Genomic DNA, 8,067 nt, shown 5'->3' with positions numbered 1-8,067 from the left:
TCCTCAAATCTTTCTCTTCCTTCGTGTTGTTGTTGTGGGTAACCTTGTTGATTGTTTCATGGTTGTTTTTGAAAGCTGGGCCATTGATTTTGATTTTGTTGGTTGCTACCTCCCGATTCTCTCTAACTAAATTTGGGGTGGTTTCGCCATTCAGGGTTGTAGGAGTTGCTTGGAGCTCCTGGTGGTCGCGGAGGGTTATTAAAGTAGTTCACCTTTTCCGTTTGGTTTTCCCCATCCTTCATGCAACTCTAGTTTTCATGTGGTCGGCCACATCCTTCACAAGCCATAACCTAAGTCGTTTTTGTCAATTCCAGTTTCTATATTTTTTTGGTTAAAGCTTCGATTAGGGCTTGTAAAGAGGTGGATTCGTCCACTTTATGGGCCCCCAGGGCTATGGATTTTGAACCTCTATGAGTGTGCCGTTGAAAACTATTTTGAGCAATTTCTTCAATTTGGTGGTACATTTCGTCGTGTCGTTGGTTTCAAAGGAGTCCCCCAGAGTTTGAATCAAGAATTTGCCTTGTTTGTGGAAAGAGTCCATTGTAGAAAATGGAGACTTGTTGCCAACGCTCTAGACCATGATGTGGGCATTTCCTTAATAACTCCTTGAACTTTTCTCATGTCTCGTACAAATATTCCCCGTCCTCTTGAGAGTATGAGTTAACTTCGTTCATAAGTTTGGCGGTTCTAGCAGGAGGGAAATATTTGAAGAGAATAACATATTATACAGAATACAATAAAATCATATTATACATATTAAGATATATTTACATAGAATAACATAGAAGCTATATAAATTTCCTAACATAATGGTTAAAAATTTAGGTATTAAAAGAACACCTAAATGGCTTAAACCAGTGGCTCTGATACCACCTTCTGTCGCAGCCCCCAACCTCATCCTGCGAGCGGGTGCCGCGAGAGCAACTGATGATATCGGTGTTTATTAAATTTTGCAGCGGAATTAAATCATCAAGATCGTAGTTCGGAAATAATTTCAGAGTTTGCAAAACACCAAACTTTAATATTAAACAAATGGGCTAAAACCCCATATTTCATTCATAATATATGTATAAGGATAAACCCTAGTTGCCAAAAATATAAAATGCTTCTTTTATTTAGGTAACTTTATAGCCACTTTATTTAAGCCTTCAGTCGTAGCCGGCTACTAATAGCTTCACATCAAGTTACCTGAAACGCGTTTTGAATATATTTTATCAGCAAGAAATACTGGCAAGTTCATTCCATTTTATAAAAAAAATATTGTTATACTTTACAGTATTAAGAAGGAAATTACAATATTTTTATCTACCAAAATCTCAATAAGTATTTGTCACGTTGGCAGTTATAATGACTGTGGTCATATTACTATTGGCTAACTCTTTGTCCAATAGCAACGCTTGACTAGTAGTGTATGCAAAACCTCACATACCGGCAGTAATTGGAGAATACAAAGACTTAACTACTGTAAGTATAATTGAAAAAAATTTAGGGTTTTGTAAAGCAATTTGGTAAAAAGAGAGAATGACTCACAATAATGTGAGAAAAAGGAGAATGACTCACTTTATAGACTTATGTTTTTCTATAAGCTTCCTGGAACTATTTTCTGGTGATTTTCTTGAGTTCCTATTAAAAATATACAATGCACGTGTGTTAGTATAATAACCCAATTCAACATTATCAATACATCACGAGATCAGAACCCCAACTTAGTTTACAAAGCATAGCCTTTATCAGGCAACGCTTTGGCATCAGTTGTTGGGTTCAAAATCGATCGGACAGGGTATCAAATCAGTTATCAGGGATTAAAACACTTACAACGGGGCACAGCTTTGTGATATTAGGGGTATATTTTCGTTTTAGAAGTTAGAGAGAAAGAAAGAGATTGAACGGATTAAAATGGCAGACTAAAGCTCTATTTATACTTGTTTTCTTGTTCCATCGTGCCCCGCGTAGCACAAAGGCTTCGCCCGTCGAGGGCCGCCACAACCTTCTAGCTAGGCTTAGATTTGACTGGTCATACATGTAGGCTCGACACGTTTATGACACGTGTCCTTAAGGGTGTCCGACAAGTTAAAGTCCATCGCACCCTGCGAAGTGGTTCTCCTTCGTCTGTCGCGGGCCGCGATAGGCATATAAATCTTATTTTATTTATTTTTCAAACCTAATAACGTTACGCGAGTTTGGTTTTTCGATTTCGGGGTGTTTTAAAACATTTTTGAGGGTTGTTATACAATTCTTGTTCAAATTTTTCTTCTATAGTTAGAATTTGTGAGTTTGCCAAGTTTTGTAAGTTTGTCAGGAATGATTCATTCTCTTTGTCTGAATTTCTTCATTCCTTTGAAGTCCGAATTTATGAGTTATATTCGGAATTTCTTTGCTTGATCTGAGTGCCTTGGTATTCTGAAGTACTGTTCAGATAATCTGATCCGCGGTTTCAAAAGCTTTCGGGTTTTACGAGTTCCGAACTTTCTAGAATTCTGGGTTACTGGGGGTACCGGATTTTTAGTTAACTTTAGATGTTTGTGTAGTTCGGAGGTTTCGATTTGTGCATGTTTCGTGTATTTCTTGCTATGTCAGGTTACCGGGGGTACCGAATAATTAGCAAAAGTCAGAATTTTGTGTAATTTGGAAATTTGAAGTCAGTTTCAGATTACTTACTGAAAAGTTACAGGGTATATATGTAGTCCGGATCAATTGAGGGGAAGAGAAGCGGAAATGGTGGTCCACAGTGTTTTTTCAAGATTCTTAAAGTTCGGATTTGGTCCTTACTTGAGTTTTGGGACAATCTTGGACTATTATGGTAACTTGTTGGACTTTGACAGCTTGTGCGTAAAAAGGCTCGTGTGTGATGAAGTTTTGTCAAGTATGTTCGTGTTTTTAATCACGTATGGACCTGATGAAGTTGGATTCTTGTTTGACGACTAGTTAAAGATTCAGCCTTATTAGTTGTAGTTTAGAGTAGAGAAGATTGGTTTCTTGTTCTCTCTTCCAAGATGGTTGCTAGTCGGTTCTCAAAATAATATGGTGCTTCTTAATAAAGGGAAGATCAGAGATGAAAGCCATCAGGAATTCAGTGGATTCGTAAAAATAAGAGATTGATTCATGAAAATTCATGACGAGATGAGATCATACATGAAGGGTTGCAGATTTTGATAAAGATGGTGGATGTACTTTTACAAAGTTCAGTTTGTTATTAACTTATCAAACTGAACTTCATGTCTTTGTGAAGTTTGAGGTATTCAAGGTTGGGGATTAGAAATCTAATGTTTCTTTCTGTTGTCGGTTACGTTTGAAGATTATGGTTTGGAGCAATATTCTTACATTTGGTTGTAGGTTGGTTCGCGTTAACTTAATTCGGGAGTAGTTTGAGTAGGAGAATCTACAGTGTTTGATGTTGGATTCTTCAGGTTTCACAAAGCGGCCATTTAAGTGATCGTTAGCAAGTCTTCAATTAGAAGGGTTGAAGATTGTTGTGCTCTACCGGAAAGATCAAGCCTCAACCAAAGTAGAAAGCAGGCATGACATCATCAGTCAAGGGGGAGTCTGTATGTGACAACCCGTAATTTTGAGAGTCTTTCTTTGTACTATTTTTTTTATGTGTGGTGCTTTGATGTAATTTACGCAATTAGAATTGTTTAATTTAAATGCGAGTGGTTATGAGTTATGCGTTATATGAATGATTGAAAATGTGTATGAATATGTTAAGGCTAGTTGCAAATGGTTCCTAAATCGCACACCCTCACACTTGGCCGCACTTTCTCTTGTGCCGTGGACTAGCCCACGGCCCAAAGAAACCTGAAGTTGGGTTCGACCCATGCTTATAACAATGATGAGGGTGTAAATCACAATCATTCTCATAACACAAAGCATTAGCAAACGCTAATCCTCTCTCTCCCTCAAGATCGACGGCAACCCCTCCTATTTGATCGAAGCTCCGTCTCGGCCCTAGCACCTATCTCAACATTGTGTGATCCGGTTAGTGTGTTTATGTGATAATTCAATTCCTTGTTGGGTTGTGTGATTATGTTTTGATTGTTTTGGGGTATGCATGATAATTGCACTATTAGAATTGATAAATAGCATGATTGAAATCGATAACTGTTGTGTATGAGAATAGAATTATAGTGATGTAGGGTGTTGTGAATATAATGGCAAATGGATGATAATCAGGAACTAGGATTTCACAATGATTTGTAAAGGATTAGAGATAACCTGCTAATGTTGATTGAGTAAATGGATTGTGCGATGGTGATGATGATTGTGTTAATTATTGTTAATTATTCATAAAAGATGCAATTAGGGCTTGTATGATTTTAGTGATGTGTAACGGTTTTGATCCATGATTGGGGTGGGATGAATGGGAAATTATGTTTGCCAAAAATTAAGGAAACAGTTGACTGATCCAACCACACAGTTGGATCGCACAACAAAATTGGATCGCACAAGGGTGTGCAATCGCACAAGTTCGCCTCAATCGCACAAGTGATTGGGCTTCATGAATTGTTTGGGCCTTGCATGTTTAATAAGTCTGTTGGGCTGTGCATGAGTCGCACAAGTTTTGCGATCGGGAAGGGGGCCACACAAGCTGTTGCTGGGCCAGTCCGGTTGGGCCGGACCACACCTGAATCGCACAAAGGGAAATGAATCGCACAAGTGATTCTGATCTCACAAATGCGGCTGGTCGCACAAGCCCTTTTGGGCCGTAATGTCACACCCCGACCACATAGGACAACAAACCGTGGCGGAAACTTCGGGGAGTGTTGCAACAGAAGCTATTGTTTCACAACCATGGATACAAAATAGTTTCATTTTATTGAATATTATTAAACATCAACATTGTCTTGACACAAAACAAACAAGTTAAATAACGTCTATCACTGTTATTATGTTACTAAGGCCTCGTCCAGATCCTATGTGACGCATGCATCCTAGAAATCAATCAAGCAACATCACTTGAAAGATATTTAAAAACAAAGTCAGCAAAGATATGCTGGCGAGTACATAGGTTTTATAAAAGTATTGGAATCATGGCTCGTTTATATGTTGCAGTACTTTATTAGACTACAAGATTCAAAATAAAAACCTTGTTTTAAAAAGTGTATTCCAACATATTTAACCAACTCAAATCAAGTGGATTATAGTTTGTAAAAACTCGTAGCCATGCTTCTTAACCCTAAAACATTTGTTTTAGTAAACCAACTTGTAAAACATCTTGTAAAAACTTATTAAAAACTCGTATGGTTTATATCTTTTAGAAAACATTGTTGTGTGACGTTGTTTCAAAATCGTTTACCCAAGTGAAATAAATAACGCTCCGGTATGTAATATGATGAAAACATTTATATATAAGAAGTACCAGCGGCGTATCTACCATGCCTTCATCACATTACACCTGTCCTGTTATCTAAACACTAACCAAAAACCCATCGTTTATCCAATTTGTTTAGCTTGTTAAATCGTTTCAAAAATCGTTAACCCGTTTAAAATCGTTTAAATCATCCTTGTTTTAATTTGTGAAAAACTATTTATGGTCGTCTCGCTAACAACATTCAAACCTTTGTGACTAGACCACCTTGCTTCTCGCTTCTCGAGTTAACAAACCACCAAAGAGTAAGTTAACAAATATCAGATTCTGTAGGATCGAATGCTGACCCAAATGAGTCGTTCAGAGGTTAACTCTTGCGTTTCAGATGCGGAATAATAAGAAATGCAAGTAGATATAGCTTGTTCTTCCTCCTAACTGCTTGTTTTACTGATTTGAAATGATTTACAGCTCGATCTTCACACCGGCAAAGCTTCGGCGTGGAATACAAGAATTCACTGCTAAGGATCGCTCTTACTCACCTATATATAGACCTCTGGAACCGCTCATGTGACACTTGTCCATATGAGCGATCCAGACTTGTTCACATAAGCGGCCCACATGTGCCAAATAAGCGACCCAAGCCTCTAAAGACCCTATGAGTGATCCATGCTCCTAAAACCTATACAGACTCCTGTTTTCTCGTAAAACGTGCCCTATGCTATACAATACAATGCAAGACCTGGTCCTAGACACCTAGACGGAATCAACAGATGTAGTGCACCAACAGACTCCCCCTCAGATGTTGATGGAGTCGACTATCGAGCACCGTCTTCTCAACTTTAATCTTGATCAGTCTCTGGGCTTTCTTTTTCTCTCTATTTTCAGATTCCCCCTCTCGATTTACTGGCATTCTTTTGTTCTTCAGTAACATCTTCAGGATCAATGCCTGGCTATAAAACTCTCTAATTCTCTTGATCAGATCTCTTGATTCCTTAAGTTCATCAGCATCAACAGTTGACATGATCTTTAGAATCATAATCTGATCTTCACAAGCTTTCAGAATCTATCAATCTGACTCTAACAGAAATCTTCAGAATTGATTTCCAGGATCGAAACTTGGCTACCTGCACAATCTCAACCTAGAAATAAATTTCTTTCACTAACATTTCAAATCACTATATACTAACACATAACTCTCCTCAAAACAATTTATGATGAACCACTTGAAGAAGATTAGAATTAATGAAAACAATTAGTTTTACACGAACACTCCCCCTCAACTTCTGCTCATCATGTTCAGCATTTGGAATTTTGAAAATCAATTTTCCAAAGTCAGTTGTCGAAAATCTTTTTGATTTTTTCAAAATGCTAAAACACACAAAACATCTTTTTGAATTTTCAAAAATTAAGCTAAAACATATTAAAATCTTTTTGGATTTTTTGAGAAATATTATCTGACACCACTTGAAAATACAAACATAGAAAAAAAATGTAATATTTACAATCAATATTTTTGTGAGTTCGTGCAAGAGGATCATATCAGTTAATGAGACAAATCACCAACACCGTTAAGCTTGATTTCATTTTAAGCTTTAAACAATTTACCTAGATTGTCAGTATGTATGTCCTTTTAAATTCTCAACACAAATTTCAATCGATTCGAGATAGGATATTAATGTTTTAGAGACTTAAACTTAATTGTGTATCACTCGACTTGAATATACTCCTGTATCCAGATCCCAAATATTCAGTCTTACAGGTGAGTATACCACAGCTGATATCTGTAAAGGGGTTAGATGCGAAACCGTGAGAGCTCAGGTCAGAACTTCCGTTCAGTAGAGAGATGACGGCTCGACTTTTGGTGGGTCCCCTTTAGAGGATCTTTTGAATTACAACAGCAATGACTATCAATTTTATTGTTTAATCAGATTGCTGAGGGCGGCGCTTTTTCAAGCATTTGCAGAAAGTATTATCCGGGGACTAGGTCAGTACTTCCATACAGCAGAAGTCCCGGGATAATACCCTAGATATTACTGAGCATAAAGACCTAGTATCTCAGAATATGGGACCTTTCAAACAAGATTTCGGGGGTTACCCATATATTCAAGAATAGTTACCCACGAATTAAGCAAGTTTGAATTAGGTTTATATCTCGTTTCAATTTACTAAATGTGCGAAAATCTACTGACACACCCGTAGTAAGATTGTTTAACACTTTTTAACTTTTCAATTCTTTAGCGTGCCGTGATAGTCCACTGATGTACTATCATTTCCTCTTTTTCGCATCAAAACTCATTTTTGATTTTATCATGTTTTTGGCTTTTTCAAATTTTAAAATGTTTTTGAATTTTTTGTGAAATTTCCCTACTCCCCCTAAAATGCAAACACATTTTAAAGAAAAATTTGAAAACTTCTAGATTCTTGATCTACTAGAAACATAAAAACAAACTGTACAGAAACTTGACAACTGACACTGAATCACATCAAAACGCCATTCACTATGCATAAACAATCTGAGCTCCCCCTTTCACAAATCATTTTCTCATTTAGATTTAAAAACACTTAAGTTTGTTTTAATCAAAATGACTTTTCCGGAAAATGAATTTGTGTTGATAACAACCACTTGTAGGTCTATCTTAAAAAAAACGGGAATGTGGTTCATCATTTTGTCTATCTTTCATCATGAATAGTAAATCAAGTACAAATTAATGTCCCTGATTTACCATTTGCATCTTAGACTCTTCTGTACCACTTGTAAATGT

General features: G+C 37.0%; 1 non-coding gene across 1 annotated transcript; it reads left to right on the top strand.

Moving 5' to 3' along the window:
* Positions 1-573: 573 nt before the first annotated feature.
* LOC118484452 lies at positions 574-680 on the top strand. Its single transcript, XR_004873563.1, has one exon. It is a non-coding gene; the product is annotated as a small nucleolar RNA R71 (small nucleolar RNA).
* The last annotated feature ends 7,387 nt before the right edge of the window (positions 681-8,067 follow it).

The sequence above is a fragment of the Helianthus annuus genome, chromosome 11 (assembly GCF_002127325.2).
Source record: "Helianthus annuus cultivar XRQ/B chromosome 11, HanXRQr2.0-SUNRISE, whole genome shotgun sequence".
Lineage (NCBI taxonomy): Eukaryota > Viridiplantae > Streptophyta > Magnoliopsida > Asterales > Asteraceae > Helianthus > Helianthus annuus.
This window is presented reverse-complemented; position numbering and strand designations above follow the sequence as displayed.